Here is a 26032-nt window from a genome sequence, read left to right as displayed (position 1 = left end):
GAGATGCATCTGTGGATGCACAACAAGGTGCAGTTGGCCTTCCTAGCCGCCTCCCCACATTGCCGACTCATGTTCATCTTGGAGTCAATAATGACTCCCAGATCCTTTTCCACCTCCTTATCTTTTGATAAACACAAAAAGACTAAATTGACAGTTCTAATGACTATAATTTTTCATGAGGGTCAACACTTTTTGGCAGGCTCGTTCTGCATTACGTGCCTCAAATCTTTGCGAAAAGATCACTTTTCTAATGAAAGTGGAACACATGATAAATAAACAGACAATCACCACTTAAGTACCACTTAATCATTTAGAAATCTCACCTGGAAATAGATCTTTACAGTGTTAGCAGAGTAGTCACATTTCTGCATCCTCCCAAGGGAAGGGACAGGGTGATCGCAAAGTCCTTGAAATTGTAAGTTGAATGTTTTCATTAATTTCCTTAATTGCTTCCTTTCTCATAGAGAAGGAAACGTTCTTTGTGAATACGATGGATTGTGTTCAGATATTATGCAGAAGGAGTAAGCTACTGGAAACATTACTGAGTTTCTTAATATGTCTGCGTTTCTGTTTGTCAACTTAGTGTAGCATTACCATGGCTTTAATAGTTCTTTTCCCATTTCAAAAAGAGTATTGAAAGCAGTTTAGCACTTCAGTGTGTGGTGAGTTTTTAATAAGCTTATGTTCTCATGTGTGAGCACTTAATGCAGATGTACAGGTACAATATTAAAGGATGCATATAGTAAACTGTCCTAATTTGATTCTAATTTTATTCCTTAATTTAAAAAAAAAATTAACATAGTCTGTTTTCTGTAGTGAGGACTTGCATGCATTCCATATTTTAAAACTTAAGTAAAGCCTTTTTGTATCTATCCTTTTTTTCCAAACGCAATCCCCGAAAATATTTTCAAATGTGGGAATGACATCCCCCACCCATGAACTGCAGATATAGGGCGCATCTACACAAGACACTTAACGTGCAGAAGACTAATTCTACTGCGCATTAGCGCAGTGGGCAAAGCCCATGCTAATGCACAGTAGTCTTAGTGTGATGTGCATTAACATCACCAAAAAAAACTCATCTGCGCTTACGTGCAGATTGCAGCGCATTAAGTTAGTATCTGTCATTACAGGTACTAAACTTAATGTGCCATGATAACAGCTCATATAATGAGCATGTAGATGTGCCCATAGGTTTGCAATGAAATGTCGTGCTTTTATTACCATAAGGCAGTGGTTCCCCACAAATAGATGGCAACTTGTCTGGATCACTGTCTGGCTCTTAAGAATCTTGAAGTAAATCAGCAATTTAGATTTTATACTTGAAAATTAAGAATACTTATTCGGTGGACCTCATTTGTATGAAAATAAGTTAGTCCTAGCCAAATCATTTGTTGGGAGAGACAGACAGGCCTCAGAAACTGTATAGGGTGGAACTGAGAGTTTAGATGGTACGAAATTAAAGAAGGAAAGGCCCTTTCGGATAGGGGCCATTTTTGTTATATATTTAAACAGTGAGTAGTGTAATGGGGCTACGGGCCCTGTGTGTTGCTACAGTTGCATGCAATACCAGTGAACTAGCACTGCTTAAAGATGCCTTTAAAAATACATTTAGCAGTATACTTTTTCTTTATGCTGGTTCAAATATACAACACATCTTATCTACTTCTTTGGATCATTATTAGGTTGACTATACTTTTTTGAGCCCACAGAAGTAAAGAGTTTTAATGTCACCAGTTTCATCTTATAAATGCTTGCATCTGCATCAAAAACAACAATATTCTGCCTCTCCTTGATAGCAGGAGCTAGATTTGTGCTCCCTTTGCTGCCAGCCTTTGGGGGTTTTGGCAGTCCTTTCTTTCTCTGTTCCTTCTGTAACTGTCTTCGTTTTCCTTTCACAGTACAGAAAGAGTCCCAGTTTGTGGTCAGCAGAGCTTCTGGTAGCAGGGCACTTTGGTCTGTTTTGAGTTTCTATCTAAAGATCTGACTGTAACATTGTCTTCAAGTGAGATTTCTTTCTCTACTAAGAAAGAAAATGCCATCTTTCCCTTCTGGGCCTTAATCAGGAGCTGGCTTTGTGAGAGGGGCATTTTGAATTTAGTTTTGATGTAAAATTTAGTTACTACTGTCCAAACTTACCAAAGAATTCTCTGTGGTGGTTTCATCGAAAGGGGCTGGTAACCCTTCGTACACCTTAGTTTCTGGTAATTTCTTTGTTATGCCCCTTTGAATTTCATCGAGTAATCTAGCATTAGGTAATGTTTGCCAATTCATTCAATTGTGATTTTCATCCTACTCTCAAGTAACAAATTGCAAGATGATAGTTTAATTGACTTCTGAAGTAAATAGTATGCAACACCTACTACATCTCCTTATTCCTGTTCAAAGCTGCACTGTCAATTTAAATTTCTTCTACTAAAGGATTAAGTTAAATTGCCTTATCTATTCAAAAATATCTTCCTCTATCATTCCATCAGCCAGAAGTTGAGCTGCTCCAAAATTGCCATTACAATCAGTTCCACCCTATCTTGTCTCAGGAAATTACAATGGTGTTTGTGTTGGTTTTTTGTCTGAAGGCTCACTCTGCAAAGTAGTCTAGTTCTACTTGGAAGGTCAAAGTCCTTCAGGAAATCTGATGTCTTGTCCATCAGCTTATGGTAAAGGTTTGGAAGTTTATGGGAGGTCAAGACTTCTCAGACAGTTAGCAAAATAACTCCTGCAAGTCTGGTACATTCAGTAATAACTCTGGCTGCACTTTGAACAAAAAATAAATTTCTTCTGAAGAAATCTGTGAGCAGCCATCCTGCATTCTCTACATCTCTTCAGCCAGACCCTGTATTGTGAATCTCCTTTGGTCACTAGGCCTTGTCATCTGTCATTTATGAGCCTTGATCTTAGTCTTATTTTTCATATTGCACTTCCTCCATAATTTCTGGTTGAATAGCTTTTTAATTAACAGCGTATCTCCAGTTTTGTGGACTTGCTCTGTGTAAATATAGACACTACATTTTAACAAATTTGTTTTTGTTATTTTTTTAAATAAGGTAAAATCATGTTCTGGTCTGGTTTTTTGTTTTTTTTTATGAGCCATATTATATATAAATACATTTTTCCAGATTTAAAAATTGGGAGCTATATACGGGAGTTCATGTTCCCAGATGCATCTAAAACGCTACACACTGAACTTGTTTGTCAGATCCAAATGAGTATTTGAGTGCAGGAGGACTTCAGGTATACTTGAGTAACCTTCATGTAACAGATAGCTATATGGCACAAAAGTTGGAAGCCATTATCTTACTGCATTATAACTTAAAGCAATCATTGAAAAACAGTATTTGTGTAAATAACAAATGCATTATGGATTTGGGTAGGCAGAATGAAATTACACAATTAAGTAAATGACACAGATATCAGCATTAATATGCTTACTCTTGTTAAAAATGTCACTGAATCTGCCACTTGAATATAACCTTGGGAATGTAATATTTACCTGAACTGTTAAACCAGTGGTTCTCAACCTTTTAAGACTCAAGGCATTCCTTGTTAGACTCAATCTATCCCTCAGAAAATGCCCCTTCTCAACTTTTTAACATATTTTTTGACTACAGAAAAATAGTAGAGACATTCTTTTGTTCAAAGAACTCAAACAGACCACAACAGATCAACCCATGGCTTTGACATTATAGACTTCTATGTAAAATGTCCAGTTCTATCTTATTAATCCTTTGTAGGTGTTTGCAGCTAATGTTGCATACCACCCTTAAAAGGATCTCAAGCCACCAAAGAGTGCAGAATCACTTTGTTTAAACCAACAACATAGGCCGTTTTTACATGTGGTCCTGACATGGTGCCAGCTACTTTTAGTTGGCAAGTTGTACTAATTAAAAGCGCCCATATGTCACTTGAATCAGTGGCACAGCACATCCCTGCACTGAGAAAATGGCAGCAGTGCGCTTTAAACTAAAGCACATTGAACATGTTTTAGTTCAGAGTGCACCACTGCCATTTTCTCAGAGCAGAGGCATGCTGCACTGCTGATGCACATGACACGTGAGGCTGCCAGAGTGCATCAATTTACATGCTCCAGCAGACTCGATTAATCAAGCCTGTTCCCCGAATGTGTATAAACACCCATAGTTCATTAACCCATTGATGGGGCACTGGTTCATTAGTGACCTGAAAAGAAAAAAGTGCTTTCTACCAAACTCTTACACTTCTTTGCTCTAACTTGTGTTCTACGTTGCTTAACCCAAGTGTCCAAAAAACAACCTGAGCCTTTTTTCTTAAAGCAGAGAACACTTCGTAACATAATTGATAAGCCATTTTAATAAACTAGTGTTGGGGTGAAAATGAACATGAGTAATTTCTCCCCAAATTTCACTCAAAGAATAACTTTATTCAGAAGTATACTTGAAAATAAAATGAAAATCCCTCCTCAGCTATCTCTGTTCTGTTATTACACCAGTGTTGTTTTATATATGTACAACAGCAGGTACAAAATAATAAATACTGTGAAAAAGCAAGAAGAACAGTATCTCTGCTACAATAGTTTAAATCATTATGAATAACCTGATATGATTCTTTGCACGTAAGTGCTGCATGAGTTCATTGTTTTTTTTTTATATGAACACTCTAGTACTTTGTGTATCTACAATGATGTCACAAGACTAAAGATTGCTTGTGTAATATGGATGATGCCAAAAACTCTTATCTCCTGCTGATGTATTGCCTCCCAGTTCCGTCTCATCTCTGTGATTACTTTTGTGACATCTCTTTATAGATGAGCCACTATCAAGTTTCAAAACGGCAAAACTAGAACTTCTAGCTCAGTTCTTCTTTTTAATTAAATACAATAGAATATTGAATACAAGCCGCTAACAATGCAGACGCCTTTCTCTAGTTCACTCTGGATATTGTGGAGTCCTGACAGCATTTGCTCCACATGGTATGTTTATAAATGTTTTTCATGGACGCGGTTTGTTTAAGACTCAGAGTACTTTACCCAACAATAACATGTCCATGTACAGCTGCCTTATTTTACGAAATGGGTTGTTGCTAAACAGCCCAGGAAAAAATTCTGGCTGTTGTTTTCAGAAGCATGGTTCCTTCCTAATCCTTCCACTGTCCAGTGGTAATAGTAACGTTTGGTTAGAACTCTTCTAACAGTTCTAGGAAGTTCATATCCTAAAGCAATGGCACGTTTAGATCAATTATTCTATGCTTCTTCAGCTTTCCTGTTTCTTGCCTTGAGCACTTAATTTGTAATCTTAATGTTATCAAGGTAAATTCCTTTTATATGAAAAATATTTAGATGTGTATATAAAAACTAGTACATTTGATCATTGTGTGATTTTTTTTTTTTTTTTTTTTTGTTTTTTTTTTTTTTTTTTTTTGTTTTTTTTTTTTTTTTTTTTTGTTTTTTTTTTTTTTTTTTTTTGTTTTTTTTTTTTTTTTTTTTTGTTTTTTTTTTTTTTTTTTTTTAAACCCAATTTAAACTCAAAAATTTGTTTGTATGTTTAAACTAGGTATGTGGAATAGTCCCATGAATTTCATGGGGATCAGTCAATCACGTGCTTTTAAAGATAAGTATGAGTATAAGCTGTTGTAGTCTTGGGCCTAACTAATGAGCAACACCTTTCAAACATGGTATAAAAACTTAAGATCTGTGTAGTACCTGTACCGTACGTGGTGAGTTCCTCAGGGCAAGGATTAAAATTGCCTCTGCATGGCATGAAGCACTCTAGCACTTAAAACTCAGTGTTGTCTTTGAGTCTCATATAAGACAGTTTTTAGATATATTTCTTAGCATCTAACCAGTAAGAAATGCTCTTGACTGTTTTAAAAAAAAAAAAAGAAAGAAAGAAAGAAAAGAAAAGTTCTTTATCCTTATGTGATGCTTTTATTTTATTTTAAAATAAGCATCATGATAAAAATGTTGAAAGCGACTGAGATGCATCCTAGAAATGGCAATATGGAAAAAATAACATTTCAGCATTTGGAGAAAACATCTATTAGTATAGTACTACTGATCTTAATAAATGGTAAAAGAAAATACAAAAAATCACTTGCAACATCCTTTTAAGAATGTTTAACTATAAAAGCATATCCTTACTTAGAGCGCTATGATTCCAGTTAAAGATTCAGTGGAAGGTAAGGGTATCTGACTTTTGTTAACGTTGTATAAGAATTAACAGAAATGTTGCAGCATATAGTCAGTAGTTAAAATTTTATTTATGATTTAACAGTATTTTTGGTATGATAATACTCTTCTTTCCACCCCTACTATATATTTGTTTAAATGTTAACATATTATAATAGTTTAAAAAATAAAAACCCTACTTGTCTCTCTTATGTTACCCTTTTCACCTATGCAGAGGTGTAGTCACAAATCTTTAGAAAACATCAGTTTGAAGAAGTAAAATATATATGCAGTCTATGTTCTTCATGGAGACTTCTGTGTTGCAGTCATCGTCTGTTTTTAATCTGCTTACACTGCTTGTGTCTTGCATATTCATTGGCAGTAAAACAATACTGTCTGTATTTCCAGTGTTTGAGCTCTAGCCATTATCAATGAGAAGCTGAATACTGTCTGTCTCCATTTACATAATGTAGTAGTCCTGACTGGGCTCACAGATGCATTTCAGTCACTGATGCAGCATCCTTAGACGGACACTTTGCTCTGGAATGTATTCAATAATCTTTTTTAGGCTGTTTCCTATTGCTTTGCATTTAAAAATCATTTTTGTCATGACTAGTCTTTGCACAGTATACTGTACAGCTGATGCTGAAAAAATGTCATCAGAGTGTAGTGTAGATGTATACAAAAATAATCACAAAGAGATTGAGCACTGTTCCAATTATCCCCAGCATAGCTAAAATAGATTCTTCTTTTTCCTCATTCTCCTCTTGCCTTTTTACATCTTCTAATGTTGTGATGGCTGAGGTCCCCATTTTTCCTGCAAGTATCTTCACCAGTGTTCTGATAGCTAGCTAGAAGAAAGAAGACAATGATTAATCTAGCCTTTTGAACAGGTAGTTGGGGTCCTGTTCAAGCACAAGAGTATGTTGCATTTATGTACTGAAGGTTTCTTAAAGCTCTTTTCACATAAGGTTCAGTTTTTCTCTGTGTACAGTTATATCCCATTGCAATTATTTGCAGTAGCTATGGAATAAAGTATAATATAAATCAGTTCTGGTTTGTTATTGCAAGCCAATTATTATGTTTTGTCATAGAAGCGATCTGATCTGGCTTTAACCCATTTACTTTTTCCTTATGAAAAAAAAAGTTGATATAATCACATACCCATACATGCTCATGTAATAGAAAATGACTGTGAAATGGCCAGAAGAAATTATGTGAATTCTCAGCTATTGTTGAACACTGACTTGTCACAGTATGCTAGCAGGTGATGATGATCGTATTTGGTTTGTTGTTTTCAATGTAGAAATTGGTTATCTTAATATAATTATGCAGTCTCTGACTTATCCATACCTAGCTAGCAGATCTAACTAAGGCATTGTCCTTTTTACTTTTTTCAATATGCCTGCTTTGGGCCATTTTGTAGTGGTAAATATTTTTAACAGAAAATGCAGATCTGCCAGTCTTCAAATTTTTTTATTGCAGTATGCCCAGAGACAATGGTGCTCTTACAGCATTCACATATCTATCAAAAATAAGGATTTGAGAATTTCTTACATATGTGATTTGTGATTCATATACAATCTTGCCCTTTTTTGCAGAGGTAAGAATGTGACAACCTCTGATATCTAGTTCTGCTCATGCTTTTAATGTATTTGCAGTCAACATGCCTCCATTTAAATATTTTCCTGAGGGGTTACTTTCTTTTAGGGTTTACATATTGGATTGATTGCTGTCTACTATGATTAAGTATTGGTGATAAGGAATTTCTGCTCTTACTAAAATTTGTGTTTAATCTTTGTAGAAATCCAAGCCATCCTAATTTACTTAAGCTTCACATTTTGAATACAATGGCATTTTTTATCTGTTGCCAATCACGTTTTTATTAATTAAAAATGAGCACACTTCTGGTGGGTCTTATTTAATCAGAGCTATCAACCCATAACACAATATATCTTATATAAAGGTTTTTTTTAAAAAATGTACCTTACCCTACATTGCATCAGGAAGAAAATGTCATCAGACATGCTTCTTACTCGTCGATTCAGTGGTGAACCAGCCTTTTATCTTCATGGAGAGCTGCTCTCTTCTTTCAGAGAAAGAGATCATATACAAACATGAAGAATTTTTTTATACATAAAGTTAAACAGTGCAGGTGGCGGTGATACAAAATCTTCCAACTGACTGGGCTTATCTTCCAGTAATCCACTGAAGTCAAGTGCAGTTTAAAAACAAAAAACCCTTCTTAGGATTGATCCATGCTGTACATTAATTCTCATTAACTTGAGTTTTTTCTTAGGCAACATGCATTTTATGTACAATACATACTGCGTGCCGCTTGGCTTTGCTTTTAAAAAATAAGCATAGCTCCTGCTTTTCTTCAGTATATGTTGTTTTTTCTTGAGACTTTCCTTTAAAAAATGAGCCTTTATCTACACTACTACTTGCCAGCCACGTGAAGATGCTTTCTCACGTTGACATGCTGTAATTCCAGATGCAGTCAACTGTGCTCAATTACACCATGTAATTTTAGTCCAGGCTTTGAAAAACAATGAAAACAATCTGGTTGATTGGCAGTGGTGTTAGCATTGTAACACACCTGCTTCAAAGCCTCTGAAAATAATTCCAAGGTATTCTTCCGAGCATTGCATAACTTAGTAGCCAGTCAGATCCGAGGAGCAGAATGACAGTGGCTTTAGTTGCATACTGTAGTGAGCTGTGACATTGATTAAACATGCACTTGGCACTTGCTGAATAAAGAAGGAGCTACAAGCCACCCTTGCAGACAGTGAGTTGCATAACAATGTGCGATGGCTCTGCTATTTCATTGTCAGGCTAGGCACATTTTAATCCTGTAACAACAGTGAAAGTGTTCTGTGTAGAGGGGAACAGAGTTAACTGTACTTCAGGGCTTTCTGATGAAGTGCTGCATGACAAATAGTGACATTAAGGCATTCAAGCTGAAACAGTGTTTCTGCCTTTTGTCTTTTTAAGCTTTGTTTGGCAGGCTGTTGTTTCAAGCAGGAATTACTACTTTTTAATGCTTTCTTCTTTTTATTCATTGCCCAAAGACTGTCATCAAAACGGGCTTCTACAGAAAAATATTCCTGATCTGCTTGATAAGAAATAACTAGAACTCCTCCTGTGCATGAATTGGAGATGTATTTTTTGCATGTTCCATTTTGGGAGCATTTTTTAAGTCTTTCCTTCTCATCACCCGTTCCAGTAAAACCTCAGCCTTGAGGTTGAGTTGACAACTGGTTACTCTTCAAAGTATTTTATTATTTGGTTACTTTGTTATGGGAGAGCTTTGGCAGAGTGTGTTTTGGCAGTGGGGTTTCTTATCTATTTTTGTGATTGGGTGCAACCTATTTGCTCTTTTCATTGGTAATATTATTCATTGAGGGACTTCAAAACAAATGCTTGTACCCTGAAATGTATTGAAAATACTGACATTATATTCAAAATATTTAGGGAAGTATTGCAATTTAAATAACATAGTACACTTGTATAGTTCAACTGGAAGCCTCAGTATATCTGAGTTTCCCTGTTCTAAACCAGCATGTTCCACAAAATTACCAAAAAAAAAAATAAAAAACAAAAAACCCTTATCTGGTTTTCATTCACTCTTTCTGGGAATGTTATTTTTAGAAAATAGATAAATATCTGGAATTGCTAAATAAAATGCTTTTTAAACAAAGCTTTATTTTTGCATTACTGGCAGTTTATTTTCTTCCCATTTTGTAGTTTTAAAAGTGAAGGTTTGCTTACTTTTTTGTTTTTTACCTAGAGGGTTAAGGGAGGGGAAAGGGTGGAAGTAGGATTGAAAATTTCATGCTATAAAATACGGGGAGGGGGGAGGTCCAGGACCTTATTAACATCTTTGCTGTGAGACAACAAAACTAACTGGCAAATAAGCTATACTATATTTGCAGCCAGCACCAGTTTCCAATGTAGTGAACTTCCACAAGTTAAATATGATGCCTTCACCAAGCTGTATTCTTCCATAGGGGTTTGTAGTTTGATCTCAATGGAGCCTGTGTTCCTAAGGCACAAAGGTGACTGAGTTCCACACTTGGGCACTTTGGTATACAGCTAGGAATCTCCCTTTGGGCTCTCATTTTGCAAATTTCATGTGAGAATAATTTTTTTTAAATGTGTAAAAACAAATTTAGAGCAGCATTGTCGTTATATCAGAAATCTAAATTTTTCCCAGTTCAAAATGGAGCATCTTCATTTTTACATGGAAGATTTTAGGCCACTGAGAAAAATATTTAATAGTTGTACAGTTGTCTGCAGTTCAGCAAGCATGTTCATGTATATACTCAAGTCCTAGCTTTCCTATTAAAATCAGTGAGCTAATCATTGGAATCAAATGTTCCAGATGTCTTTGGGGGCATTGCCGCCTTTTTCATTATTCCTTTTTCTTTATCAATCAACTATATATTGGGAGAGTTGTTGTACAAGCTTTTGGGCATCAGGGGTCCTTCCTCAGGGCATTTGGGGTGCCTGTTGCCTGAAAACTTCTCCAACAACTATACAGCTGATCCAAAGACAGCACAAAAAAAACCCTTGCCTTTCAGAAATTTCCTGGATTGTCATGGCTACAGCACTCCAACCGTAACAGGAGTTGCATTTGTAATTAAAAAATAAACCAGACTTTAGATTAGAAACATTTATAACAAAAATATTATGAAGTTAAAATAGTGCAGATTTTCAAATTAGTTTTGCAAAATCTCATACACTTTAAACAGATCCACCCTGGTATAAATTTACTAATCAGTCTTCATGTAAGTTTACGTAGATCATGAATAGACCCAAAGGTTTGGGCTGATTTAATTTATTGTTGGGTTGGGGTTTGTTTTACCAGGGTGAGAGAGAAGGTGCAGTATGTTTTACATCATAGGCCTTGCCATTGATCAGTTGTTGTGATAAACTTAAATATTCCAAAAATATTTTAATTCATTTGATTTACTGGAAACATCTCTTTTTTATCTTAACAATCATTTAATAATTTTTTTAATAATTACAATACACTGTGTAACTAATAAGCTAAATAAAAGGTTTCGGCTTCCCTGTTTGAACCATAAATATGCAATCTTGAATTGAATATGTAACTAATTGATGCAATGTTCTGTTACTGCAAGTTGCAATTTTCTTGTTAAGGCCTCAGTAATGCTTGACTAAAATCTCTAAACTCTGAGTAACAACAAAAATGTTCAGTCTTTAGGCATTTTATGTACAAAGAAGTTAAAATTTTAGGATTCCTTCCTTGCCTGGCTAGTTGGCAGTACATAATACATCTCTGCTAAGCAAGACTAATGTTACTGCTGTCCTTCTTAAGCAGCAGTCACCACCATTCATTACAGTTAAGTTAAAATCATTTTCTGGGGAAACGTCCTAAAAGACCAATTGGTCAAACTGGGCCTATCTAATTATTATATTTGATGCAATGCTTTTCATTCTGATGCATCTTACAAATGACATGGAGTAAGACTGCTTTCACTGTTGAGAGAATAACTGCGGGAACATAGAATGGGCATGTTCACTTCTGCAATAAGACATCTTACACTCTGATACTAGGGAAAATCCTCACTCTTGGGGACAAATGTTTTCTGTTAATATCTACACTGGGGCGGCCAGCTGGCTGCATACATGCCACAAGCGACACAAGCAGCCTCTATAAATGACACAAGCAGCCTCTCTGTGTGCCACAAGGCAGATCAGGAAGGAGACAAGCAGCACATTGACAGATGGGGAAGGGAGCAGCAAGCAGAGTAGCAGATTGGATATGGGATGTAGGGCAGGAAACAAAGCAAAGCAGCAGGCAGGGGAAGGGGATTGGACTGGCACTTGAAGGGCTCAGAGCTCATTTTCTCCTGTGTCTTCCTTTCTTTCACTTGGCAGACAAGGTTCTTTGGGTAAATCTGTTTTTATTTTGAAAGTGTTTTTGCCAGTTATTACCCTTTCTTTCAATTCCTTTTCTGTTCTGTGCCCTGCAAATTACCCACGTTATTTTAGATCTTGTTGGAGCAGTAAGGCTAGGCTAGATTGGGGTACGTTTACTCACCTGGGTAGTGTGGCTGTCTGATCCTCTAAGTTCTAAAGAAGACCAAGTAACAATACCTCATTTTCAAAGCTCTGCACATACGTTAATTTTCATGTTAGAAAATGAGGTTTTTTTCTTTCTCTTGATGGAAGGGAGTGAAATTGTTTAATATGCTTCTCTTATTTAGAGGTAAGGATTGATGAGGGATTTTAAAAAATCTGTCATTTTGCTGATTTAACATACTCTGTCTGAAGGATTCAAGGTCAGCAGCAAATTTTGTGCAGTACAGCCAAGTATAAACTGTGAAGAAAAGTAAATCCATCAGCTCTAGAGTAAATAACCATGTAATTAAGATGTAGAATCATTGAGTAGCAGGCGAGGAGCAGAATAATTCTGTAGTTATGTTTGTTACCGTGTTTGAGCTCTTGTGTCAGTGATGTTTTTGTTGGCACTTAGATCAATAGAAAAATTGTTCTTATTCAAAATAATGGCAGTAAATGCAGGACTGCTTTTTGTAGGTAGGAAGAATAAAAAATATCCATTTGGAGTGAGGAGTTTAGTCAGTAGTTAACATTTTTGTTCATACTTGCATCCAAAAAGTCCTAATACTGTTATTTTCTTATAAGCAAAATTAAAAAGCTCTCAGCAAAAGTTTGGCAATTCAATTGAGACTGATTTAGCATCTTTGGGAGTGGGGCAATTTCTGTTGATTAGTGGTCATTCTGTTCATTATGGCTGATATTTGAATATTTGTACTGCATGAAAAGAGTCCTCATGCGGCACAAATGCCATAAGCATCTGCTTGTTAAAGGTGTTCCTATTTCAAGATAGAGATGCAGGTGTATCTGCTAAAGACTCGGTCATCTGGGCTCTTTAAATGAAGATCATCTTGATATGAGGGACATAGAAGTGCATTGAAATAATTAACTATTCACAACACGTGACTTAGAACATTTAAAGAAAGTATACACTGTAGCAAGTAATTGGCTATTTGCTTCTGACACAGTTGTGTTGGTCAGTAGCTGAAGCCTGTAATATAGACATTAGCAAAAATGGGTGTGGTTTACAAGTTGTGTTTAAATTAAAGAGAAAACATTGCAAATGGGAGTCCCTGCAATTATAAACTGTCTCTTCCATTTTTAATATTACAAGTTTTAGAGGTGGCTTCTCTGAAAATTCTCGTAGCTGCTCTTTCTGTCTACTGTGGTTTTCTTAAAGACCCCTTTTTTACCCTCATCCTGCAATTACTGGGTTCTGAATGGGGAGTCAGATGCCTTTCTCATTAGTAGAGGATCTTGCTTAACTTGGGTCTTGAATTAATTTTAATGTCAGGATACTTTCATAAGACACCTGTCTGTCAAAATGGAATTGTTAATAAATAGTATCTCACTGAGGTATTACCTCAGTAAGTTCATTGTCTCCATGGCGTTTCCACCATATACAGTAGTACATAAAGGCAAAGTAATTGTGAGACTTCAGTCTTATGACTGAGACATTTATAGATTTATTTCCCAGGCCCCCAAGTACGTGGGCATACTGTCTCCAGAGGACATTGTGTTATTACTTGGGAAGGACTAAACGTTTCACATAAATTCAGAGAAAATATTTATTGATAAAGGGAAAAGGTGTTTTAAAGAGAAATTTATTAGTAAACAGGTTCTTTCCCACTGGATTAAAAAGTATGTTGAGTATTGGTATACTGTCAAACGGGTACCTTTTGGCTCTCCTTGTACTACAGCTACCCCTGGAACTCATGGCCAGGTACAGGTGTTCAAAAAGCCTGAGGTGGAAGCGATTTTAAGTTGCATGCTTTAATCTAAGCACCCTAGGTTAGATTGGTAGTGAACAGAACACACGTTTGCTCTTAGGTGGGGGAACATGCACACAGGCTGCCTGCACTGGGTAAGGCCAGCAGGTTGGGGGTACTCCTGCATGCCACCAAGCAGGTCCCCGGGCTGCTGATAACTGATCAGTGCAGAGCTGTCCCCACCCCTTCCCCCCAGCAGCATCAGGCATATGCATGACAGCTGCTGGCAGACAAGAGGTAAGCCTGCTCAGCCATGGCCAGCAGCCCAGTTCTGCTACCTGGGGCTGCATCCACTTGCAGAGGCATGGGGCTCCCTGGGTGGGCTCCTGCACACCCACCCAGAGACCCCCATGATTCTGTGAGCTGATGCAACCCCAGGGAGCAGGACCAGGTTGCTGAGTACAGCCAAGCAGATCTCCCTCCCCTAGCAGTGTCAGCCACTGTGCTGACTTGGCTCTGTGAGAACCCAGGGGTGGGGCTGGCTGGATGCTTATCTGCAGCAGCCAAGCAGGGGCCAAGTGCTAGCGCATCTTCCTGCAAAGCGGGGTTAGTGGGAGCCACAAAGGAGCATGGGATGCCAGAGGACAACAACCTACCCTGAATCAATAGGGGAGCTAGTACAGAAGTTCGATAGACTGGTATAACCTAAGTCACTTAAGTCTGATACCATGTAGACCTGGATCAATTGTAGGCTGGGTTCTGCCATTTTTAAACCAGTCTGTGCATGCAGAACTTCTGTTCTGTTACAAATATAGACCAGTTTCTGATCACTTATACCAGTATAAGTGTAACGTCTGTACCTAGCCTATGTGAGGAAGGTATCTATTACAGAGGTTTCAAAGCAGCCTATTTTCACTATTTATTATCTGTTGGACTTAGCATCACAGTCTGGTCCTTGCTTTGCTGCACTTTTTTGTCTAGATTTCTTCACCTTCCATCTTCAATGGGGCATGCTGTGCTTGCAAATTCCCCAACAGGGGACACCTAGAAGCTCTTCCAGAATTTTGTGTCATTGCTCATTCACTAAGATAACTATTGTACTTTGAGAGTTCATCTGTGCACTTCTCTGCCTCCTCAGCCCCTTCCTCTGAGTATTTTTTTGGTGTCAGGCTTTTAATGACCATTTTGTTCAGTGTGTGTGTGCGTGTGTGCACATATGTGTGCATGCATGTTGGAGGAGTGGAGTGAGGTGAAGGAGGGAAAGAATACTATACAGAAAAATACAATCTGGCCAGAGGAAAATTACAGAAACCAAGAGCTAAATGTATTTTCTGTTCACTCTGTGAACAAAGCATAACAGAAATAATAATTAAGCTTCGCACAATGTGTATTGCTGCTCAATTTCTGTTTCCTTGTTTACACATGCATGTCCAAGTGTGAGGTTAGTAAAAATCCATTTGTTAAAAATTAAGCATGTACATTTTGAAAAGTGCCATGGCAGGCAACAGAAAACTAAAATAATCTTTTAGTTACCACCAGATGGGCTTACTTCCATAAATCTTGCTGGAAACCAGAAGTACCCTAAGATAGGGACAAACATTACACATAAACAGGTTTAAGTGATCAGAAACTGGTTTAAAACTATAGCAGAACATAAGTTCAGTGCACATAAACCAGTTTTAAAATGGCCGAAACTGGTTTGAGATAAACCTAGTTGAATGTAGTATCAGACTTAACTGATTGAGCTCAAACTGGTTTATGCATTGGCTGTCCTAGACCTCTTCCTGGTTTAAGTTAAGCCAGAGTCCACCAACATCCCAGTATGCTCTCTAGGCTGGGCTGTCTGCTCCAGTGGAGCATGGTTGGCCATGTCCCTCTGCTCTCTAGCCTGAGCAGGGGTGGGAACATGGCAAGACACCAACTGGCATGGCCCCATTAAGGCAAAGTGGTCAGGAAGGGGGTTAATTCTTCCTTCCTTCCCCTCCCCCTTCCCCTACTACAGCTGAGGTCTGCTGGGGAGCAGCAGAGGGGGTGGCTGGGGCTAGCAGACCTGCTCAGAGCCCCCCTCCCCACCTGGCACTGGCAATTGTGGGTGGAGGGTGGCAAAAGATGGGGAAGAGTCCCCACCCAGCACTGCACAGAGCCCGCCCTTCCCCACCCCACAGCCATGGGGGAGAGGGAAGAGGGGGAAGAGTCCCCCTCTGGGGCCAAGCAGTGCTCTGTGCCTAGGTTGTTCCTGGCAGTAGGGGAGCTGCTAGGGTGGACAGAGCTCTCCCCTCCTCCTCATTTCCCACCCCACAGCCATGCTTCCTCTTCCCTCACCCTCCAAACCCTGCAGACCAAGGTGGGGGTTTAAACGCCTCCTCAGTCCTACTCAAGCCTGCCAGGGCCTGGCCATTCCACCTCCCCTTCCCCCCCTCAGCTCAGCTTCCCTGTGAAAGGGAAGCGAGAGCTGCTTTAGCACCCCTGGGCTTTTGGCCTGAACCACTGCAGACATGTGCCTGCATTTCCAAAATGAAAACGGAATGTCTATTCACTTGCAAACTGGTTCAATCTTTGCAAGTTAAACTAACCTGCAAAGATTGAATCAGTTCAGGCTCAGACTTTTTGACTGTCTGTCCCTAGCCATAAAGACCTACCTAAAGAAGCAGCCTTGTTAGTCTTGGCTTAGTGCTGCCCCTATACTGGCCAAGAAAATAGACTAGAGACTTTTCATAGGTGTACACACATACAGCTTTGCATGTAGACATCTGTATTCATTTGTTTACACAAATAATCTCCTTTGCACTAAGAACTCTACTGACTCAAATCTCAAAATTTATAGGGACTTCCAAACAAAGAACTTAATATTAAGGTTGAAAATATTTTTACTCCCTGTCTGCAACAATAGAGAGAGAAACTTTTTACAGACATTTTCAGAAATGTTAACATTAGAAATGACAGAATTTAAAAGCTAGTTTCCAGCCAGTTTTTCCTGACCAACTAATGCTTCATTATTCATTATCACCCACAATAAATCTATGCTGTCTGCTTTACTTTCTATCATTTTTAGTAGAACTAAGGGGTATAAAAGTAGGATTGGATAAATAGATGCTATCTTATACTTTGTGAAACATCTACTTTATATTGGAAAAGAAACCGTTTAGGTTACATTAAATTATATACGTTTGTTTTTCATAGGAAATTGTATTGGAGTAGAGTTTTATCTGAAAGTGTCAGATTTTATTGAATAATGTAAAAATATTGTTTTCTGGTGAAATAATTATTCATTCTATATCAATTTTAAAGTATATGGAACCTGAATTTGGAGAATTTATTCTTTAAAAAAAGCCCTCCTATTTTATGTTGCCTTTAAGCATACAATGTGTAGTATAAAGGTAGGTTTAAGTTTTCAGAAGTGTTTTCTTTTTGCTATACAATTTTTCTTTCAGTTGTTGGAGAAACCCTTTTAATTATTTTTTTTCTTTGGCATCTGTTTGTATTAAAATCTATTTCACTAATTCTGCTTGTGTTCTGGCAGTCCTAAATTTTAAGTGCCACTTAAATCAGAATATAGTACTGTATCTCATTCTTCCTTAAAGTTTCCCCGTGTCCAGAACTTAAGCTTGTGGTCCCAGTGCCAGATATAAATGAGTTCACAGATCCTGTGTATTCCATCATGCCTTTATGCGGTTTAGTGTCCCTAGTGTCAAGTTACAGAACAGTATAATAAAGCTGAATCCACTTTGGGATGCAGTAATCCTTCTGTGCTACAATGATATCTTCTCTGTCTCAGCTTCCTGAGACATACCCTCTTCCCCAAAAATAGCTCAGATACATCCTTCTTACCCAGAGAATCCTGAAATATTCATGCGGCATTGTGATGTGTGCAACTAATCTGCGCCTGACTTCTAAGTCAAATAGATCTGCCTAGCTGTCTGGAGGAATCAAAACACCTACACTCTCCTCAGCCTTGATTGCTTCCAGTAGGGAATAGTTTCTGCACCTTAGATACATGACTGTAATCTCATCTTTCCTGCTAGATGCATCACTGAAGAGTAGTACCCTCTATTTTGGCCAGTGTATAGCTAACAAATCCATCCTCCATTCCTGCTAGGCCTCTTTAAAAACCTGACAAAATGTGCCACTAATATTTTTGCCAAGTTACTCCCCCAAAAATGCTCACCTCCATTAAATCCTCATATATCAGGTATGCGTATTCTCACAAAGAGTGGTAAGGGGGCAAGCATATATGTTTGTATTGTTTTAATACTTAAATCAAAATACTGTCTCATAAAAAGGGATTGGCAAATGCACATTTTGTTCCACACACTAAGAACGTGTTTTTCCTTCTTCCTGGAAGGTATACCCGCTTGCATTCCTGATAGATTGGTATAATCGAACTATGGAATTTGATATAGGGGCAGAGGTGTAACTGGACAGTTCTATGCCCTGGACAGTTGTAGCACGCAGGGCAGCAGCTGCTGTTGACAGCTGCATCCAGTCCAGCAGCACAGTGGGTGCTATTTTTCATCTCTCCTCTCCCCTAAATCAGTGCTCAGGACTGGTATGCTATTGCCCCCCCTTATGTCAATTACTCTGCTGTATAAGGGCAACATGATAGGATTGAAGGCCTCTAAGATGAGGAAGGGTTTATAAGCACCATGAATAATACTTTTCAAAATTCTAGGTACCTAGGGCACCCATTAGGGAAAAAAAATTGTTCTTCAAAAATCTCTGAGCTGCAAGAATGGATTATGATGTCTTTAGCAAGGTTGATTTATCAATATCCAGACAGGAATGACTGTCAGAAGCACTTACAACCCTTTGTTCATTTTGGAGGGGTTAAGTGAGTAAGGGTTTCCAGCCTCACTGGAGTGCAAAACTAGGAGTTGTCCTTTTCTTCCTGTGTTGTTGTAATGTTTAAATTTAACCTTTCACAGATTATTTTTTTCTAAAAGAGCTAGGGAGACCTTCAAATATTGGCAAAAATAAGGAAGTGTAAAGGGTCCTTTGGAGAGTTAGTAAACAGGTCAGAGTATGACGTCACCAGTGACTAAAAATTGGACATCTGGGATTTTCAGGCAGCGAAGGTGTTTGATTTTTGTTGTTGTTCATTTGGTTTTGTTTTTCTAATCATACACCTAACAAACACTGAGCACAAAGGTAGTCTTAATTTGATTAAACAGCTGATCTCAAGTTCTTACCATGCTTATCACCCCCCTGGGGTCACATTCTGTTTCTTAATAAAAGATGCACTTTTATTATATGATTTCTAGTTTATAAAATTATTTCCACAATCTTGAATCAGCCCTTGAGACAGTTTTGTTTCCACTGTGGCAGGCAGTTACATTGTACCAAAGGAACAGAGGAAACTGCAGTAATCGTCTCCTTGATCCTGACATGTGAAACAAAGCCTTCAAAACAGTGGCAGAGATCTTAATTTGACACAGTCAAAGCTAGTATATCAAATGAAGGATAGATTTGTGGTGTTTTTGTGGGTGTCCAAATTGCTCGGTTGATATTTTTTCTAGCAGTTGCATTTCCCTCAGGATTTTGACTTTCACACCCATACAGTCTTTGAACTGAAGCTAAAGAAGCTCCTTCTTGGGTCTTTAGAGCAAGGATGGCCAACTTGTGGCATGCATGCTGCAAGTGGCACGGGCAGCTGTGTGAAGCACAAACTGGGGAAAAAACAGGGAACATGGGCAAATTGGGCAGGGAGCAGAAAGCAGAACAATAGATTGGGCAGGAGTACAGGGATTGAAGTGGCAGGTGGGCAGGGTGTGGGCGTTAGTTTGTGGAACGTCTGCCAAAAAGGTTGGCCTCCCATTGCCTTAAATGATCTTTCAATAAAACACTTTAATTCTGGTACCAGAGATTAAACAAACAAGTCTTTTGAATCCCTCCCCCTTTTTCTGATGGAGAAGAAGAAAACCCTTGAGACTATCTGTGACACCAGAAAGAGCCCTACAGTTGCAACTAAATGATGGTTCTTTCTTTGCAGTTCAGCTGGATCCCCCAACTCATCTAGCATCAGCTGGTTGCCATTCATGCTTTCCAGTCTGTTCCCTTATGAATCTAATTGCCCTTTCCTGGATCTAATCAAACTTTTATTTAATTGAAAATTGATGGTGCTAATTCACCTACTTCCCACAGAAGAGTCAGAGATACTTTTATAAAAAGATTTGAGGAAAACACATTCATGCCATTCACCCAGTATCTGACTATATGAGCAACATATACCGTTAATTTCACTCTTCAGTCAGTTTTCTGTATGTCTTTACAATTACTCAATGAGAAGTGAAGACTTCTGATAAAAATATACTTGGCTCTAGTTAACGACTCCAGAAAATCCTTTCTTCTACAAGAGCTAAAGCCATCCATAAATTAAAGCTGAAAATCTCTGAAGATAACTTTTTAGATGGACCCCTGGTACCAGTGGTTCGAGTAGTGTGGGGTTTGGCAGTCCATCGCTAAAGACCACAAAGAGTGCCCTCTTCATTTTCCATCTGTCCAACCGTACCCCTGTGCAAGGGAATCTGAGGTAGCAACAGAAGTCTTGGGCCTAGTTGAGGTGTTTTTGAGGTTCCCATCTTTTCTACCGGGGGGAGTAGGACAGTACTACTTCTAAGTACTTCCTCTAACATTTTTTCTTAATTGCCGTCCCATCCTTTCTTACCTAACTCTCTCTTCAGAGAGGAGGAGTCTCGCCTATGCTCTGCTGTTTTTAGAATAATAATAATAATATTGCTAAAGAAAAATTAATGTTAATATTTTATTCACATCCTTTGAAACCATCATTATGTATTGAGTACAAGTTCTGGTGGGACCTACCTACTAATCTGTTACAACCTACAATTAGTTACAGATTGTCTAATCATTGTTGGTAGAAGTGATTGTCATCTGCAGCTCATCAATTTGAACTGGTGTATTTAAGGATTCATAAAAGGGAGTTTATTTGTATTTTCTGTCCTTTTCTGCCAATTTGGAATGTTCTACTCAGCAATTGTAGTACAAGAAGAGAACCAAGCATGTCCATGTAAATATTTTATTTACTTTTCACTGGTAGGCTACAAACAGATTTAAGACCATCTACTTCAAAAGGAAGTCTTTATATTGAAGAATAGTTGCATAAATCCATTAAATCCGTAAGAGCTGATTCTCTTGGATATGGTTTTCTTCTAATGCTTTTTGACAGTTATAATGGAAGCTTATTTTGACATTTGTAATTTACTTTAAATGGTAGAATTAAGCTTCATTGGATGCATTTTAAAGGCAATTTTTATTGGCTTAATAGTACATCTTCCTGCTATGGCATTATATGATAGCAGAAGGTGAGTTTCTAATAAATTACATTTTGGTCTATATATAAACTCAGGATATGTCCAGCAAAACAGAGTATTCTTTCTCATGCGTTCTCTCATGTATTCAATGAAATGTTTGAATATAGTGTATATCGGATAAAAGAATCTCATAGTCTTCTCTTAAAGGTTAATAAATGTACATAAGTTATACTAGTAGTTTTCAGTGCAGGTTTATGCTGGCATTCTTGATTGCAGCTAGATGCATCATTTGAATATAAATTTATCGTTGAATTGCTTTTTATTATAAGTACTTCATTAAAACATTAAGTCTGTTTTTCATCAACTGAATTAGCATGCATTTTTATAATGGCATTTTCTTTCTAGATATAGTTCATGCCTTGCGTGGTGCCCAGCAGAATGGGATACAGTTCTGCAGCAGTGTTAATGCATTGTGTCTCAACAAAAATACCCACTTTGTTCTTATTGCTTCCATACCCAAACACGTAGTTCTGTAGCTCATAATTGAAAAGTACTACTTGCTGTAATTGTAACAACGATTTTTAGCGATGATTGTTCATGGCGTTGGATTTTTTCCCTCGTTCTCTGGATGGCCCTTCTAAATGGCTTTCAGCAACTACGAGGATGTATTGACACTTCAGTTCAGAAGTTACCTTCTGGCCAGTATGTGCTATAGAAGTATTAGGGATCTTAAAGCCAGCTTCAGTTTTTTAACTGCTACTCTAAGGTGGCAGGGCACTTTAATTAGAGTGGTTCTGAGAGCTGCTTTAATTAAAGTGTCCACAGCATCTCATGTATCAGCATCCCCATGCTTCAAAATGGTGGCAGGGGTTCTTTTAACTAAAGCTCACTGAACAAGATTTAATTAAAGCACCCCTGCCACCATTTTGAAGCATGGAGACACTGATACAAGAGACGCAGAATCTGGCTGGAGTGCGCTAATAAGCTCCCTCCAGCAGACTTTATTAATCAAGTCTGCTCCAAGGTGCTGTGCACATGTACAGGCACCTCTAGTCTCTAGGACAATGGTTCTCAACCTTTTTAAGACTCGAGGCACCTCTTGGATAATGCTGGCTCTTAGTTTTCACTTGTTTTTTGACTGCAAAAAAATGTAGGACAATTTTTCTGTTGTAAAGGATTCAAAGATCATAACATGTCAGAATGTTTTGAATTGCCGTGGATTCCTATTTGAAACCTCTGGGTTCGTCTTCAGAATCATGTTTGCTTACTTTACAGTGCTAATATTGTGGCTAAAAACAGACATTCGGGGCTATTAGGAGTAAGTTAAAATGGATCAAAATGGCTGCCCAATATCAGATTAATCAGGATGAGGGTGCTAGCCGAGGGGGGCTGGAGGTCCAGCAGGTTGGAGGGGATGCGGGAGGCACGACCCATGAGGGGTGGGGGTAGGTGTGATCTGTGAGTCATGGTGGTCTGGTGCAACCCATGGGTGGGGGGTGGCACGTCCTGCAGATGGTGCTGGCATAGTCCACAGGTGAGGTGGCAAGGGCAGGTGCAAGCTATGGGTTGGGTGGGCAGGGCAGGCATGAACTGTGGATGGGTAGGCTGCAGCAAACCTGTACACCTCTCTCTCCCACACCTACCCTTACCAAGACTTCTTGCTTGGCTGCAGCAGCAGTGAATGCTGATTTAAAAGCAGTGCAACCAGTGTGTGGGGTGGGGTCCCCCACAGCAAACCTACACTCCTATCCCTTTTGCCCTCCCCCCGCCAAGACTTACTTGCTTGGCTCCAGCAACAGCAAGCGCTGATAGAAGTGGCTGCATCCACATGACTTGTGGGATGTGGGTTGAGAGGCCTAGCTGGTTGGGGGGAGGGTGGGGCCTGGAGGACAGCAAGGGGCCAGGGGGGAGGGCAAAAGTAGCCCAGTATGCAGCGGGGTGAGTGAAAAGAGCAGCGCCAGGGGTTGGGCCAATGGCTGGCTTTTCCCAGCCCTGGAGCTACTCAGGGAAAATGTACCGAAGTTCCATGCACCAGTTTGATGTAAATCGAATAAGTTTGATGCTACATAGATCTGAGTTCATCTTAAACCGGGTTCTGCAATTCTTTAGACCAAGTTGTGTGCATGGAAGTTCTGTACAGTTACAGGTTTAGACCGATTGTTGGTCACTGAGACCGGGTCTGTAAGTGTAAGGTCAGCACCGGGACAAGCTAAGTTTTAAATAAGGTGGCCATTTTGAACCCCATTTAACCTCCCCAGATTTTCAGTTATGCTATTACTTGACTCCAGTAAGGCCCTACTGAGATGTCTGAGGCAGTTCACACTTCTCCAGCCAGTTACAATTTTGTTACAGAGTCCAGTAGGCATTAGTTCACATTCAGCTCACCTTTTTTGAGATTTGTTCTCATGGCTTTAGTAGCTAGAAATTTATTTTTATACTAAACGGAAGCTGAGATTCTGGAGCATGACTGGCAAGATAGATTTTCTTGCAAAATGCATAACTGCAAAATTGACACAGCCGTGAATTTGTTAAGAGCTATTATAGTTTCGCTCCCTCAATTTATATTTTACTGACTTGTAGTTCAAGCTGCCTCACTTCAGCAGTTTTCCATGTATCTGTTAACCTTTCCCATCATAAGGATTTGTTTTTTTTCTTAACAGTTTTTCTGATTCAAGTCTGTCTAAATATAACTTACAGTAATTTCATTAATTGATGTACTATTTCAATTCTACATGATCTTTTATAAATAAATGTGTGCATTTCATGCCACCTTCCTGAATTTATACTTTTTCATGAAAATTCTGTACCTTTAAAAAAAGAAAAAGTCTGACAATGAAGTGTAGGGATATGCAGCCCACTCATTACTGCCAGATAACTTTTCTAACTCCACGCTTAGTTAACTTGTCATGCGTTCATATTTCCTTCTATAATTGAAAAGTGCTTTTGAAGGTGTATACTTAACAGTTTTTCTAGGGTTTTTTGCCAGACTTTCTGGGAAAAGCCTACCTTGGGCTGCAATGCGACATGAACCAACGTGAGATTCGCTTTACCAACAAATACTTAACTTTCCTAAAAGTAATGGGAAGATGACCCCTTAATCTAAACTACAGCCACTCCAGAATGGTGATAGACTAATGTCCATTACAGAAATGAAAATGTCCCCAAATAAATAGTACTCTCAGATTTATATACTAAAACTGATTTGTGATGCTCTTATAATCAAAACTTGAGTACTGTGATAACTTCTTATGGCCAAGCCTGGTGTCACTGAATTCATAAGTTCATACCTATACCACATATAAGAATTAATGCTTATAGAAATATATTACGTTTTGCAATTTTCCATTTTCATATATCATCAACTGAAATCTATGGAGCCTTTGATAGTAGCTGTCTTTCTGAAATATTCTTGTTTTTCTATAATTAACTGAGACCTGCATATTTTGTGTGTGTGTGTGTGTGTTTTAAATCTATAGAGCATGATAGCAGTATGTCAAATAAATTTAAGAGCTTTTTTGAGAGCGATTTATCCTTATTTCAACCACTTTGTCATACCTTATTGCAAAGTGTCATTAGTCTTTTCTGATGCCTTTTATGTTGATATTCTGGACTGTACTGTGAAAACACTGAGGAACAATTGACAAGTCAAGCTAATTACAAAAAAGAAAAACTAAGGAACATCAGCGTTTAAAATTGCTTTGTGGTTAAGGTTTGATGCTTTTCTTACAGACCCTTGAATGCAAAGGGTTCTTCAGACAAAGTTTTTCCTCAAAACATAAGAGAATCTAGAGTGTTAATTAGACATATTACAAAAGAGGGTAGCCTCAGGTTTAGTCTGAACTAGAAAAGCAAAAAGCAAGTAGGGCTTGAAGTTTGGAACTGACACTGTAGCCTGCAGCATGAACTGCATTCATAGATCATATGTTTAGAAAGGTGCAGAGAAGAAGCTGGGCTGGGGAAAGCCTGCAGCTGTAAATTATTTAGAAACTGTGGAAACAAAAGCTTGGCCCCTTAAGAAACAGGCTGCCTAAGCCATTAGTGTTTGGCTATGTCTATATCAACAAGGCTGAGTTGAAAGGTTTTAAGTGGAAACAGATAAAACTGTAATATTTTGGTCTGCTTTGCTGTTAAGTGTTGTGCTAAGATACTCTAATCTTTAGAGTGTTAATAAGGGTTTTTTTAATTGTCATTGAATACCATTAAGGTTTCAGGCTTGTGAACTTTATTATACTGTGGCATCAGTATTAAGTTGTCAGTAATTGCAACGATCATTGCATATTCCAGCGGTCTCCAAACTTTTTTGATCGCGCACCCCAATCAGTAAAAAATTTTTGAGCATGCACCCCCAGTATATGTATATTTATTTATTTATAAATTATTTATATATGTACTACTTACGTACCATATGTGACGTGACCGTCTGACATACAGACCAAGTGAGGGCGCCAGTGTCAATCCATATATTAAATATTAGTGAAGCTTAATTTCTTTCTTATTTTTAGATAAAAAAAAAAATATATAAATGGAAGTTCTAATATTTTCTTCCCGCACCCCAATAGATTGTCTTGTGCACCCCCTGAGGTGCGTGCAACCCACTTTGGAGACCACTGGCATATACTACAGATGCCACACGTGCTATAAAAATTGATTTGACAGAGCTTTGAAAGCTATTTTACAAAGATTTTTAGGTGAAATCACTGGCAAGTGTTTTGTATTGCAGTATTAATATGGTAAACATTCAGCTTGAACTTTTTAATAAGTGAGAGGATAGGGAGGAACTGTTATGCTTGATTTTTTTTTTTTTTTTTTTTTTTTTTTTTTTTTTTTTTTTT

At 38.2% G+C, this 26032-nt stretch overlaps 1 protein-coding gene and 1 long non-coding RNA gene across 2 annotated transcripts in view; one reads left to right on the top strand and one right to left on the bottom strand.

Moving 5' to 3' along the window:
- BIRC6 (baculoviral IAP repeat containing 6) overlaps window positions 1–26032 on the top strand; it is a 414467-nt gene that overhangs the window by 296202 nt on the left and 92233 nt on the right. The window lies entirely within an intron of this gene.
- LOC109304407 lies at window positions 6474–9027 on the bottom strand. Its single transcript, XR_002099384.1, has 2 exons — window positions 8131–9027; window positions 6474–6990 (listed from the first exon to the last, which is right to left on the bottom strand). It is a non-coding gene; the product is annotated as an uncharacterized LOC109304407 (long non-coding RNA).

This window comes from Gavialis gangeticus, unplaced genomic scaffold, assembly GCF_001723915.1.
Source record: "Gavialis gangeticus isolate Ggan-Ray unplaced genomic scaffold, GavGan_comp1, whole genome shotgun sequence".
In the NCBI taxonomy this organism is placed as follows: Eukaryota; Metazoa; Chordata; order Crocodylia; family Gavialidae; genus Gavialis; species Gavialis gangeticus.
The sequence above is the reverse complement of the archived record's forward strand: the minus strand, read 5'-3'. Positions and strand labels throughout refer to the sequence as shown.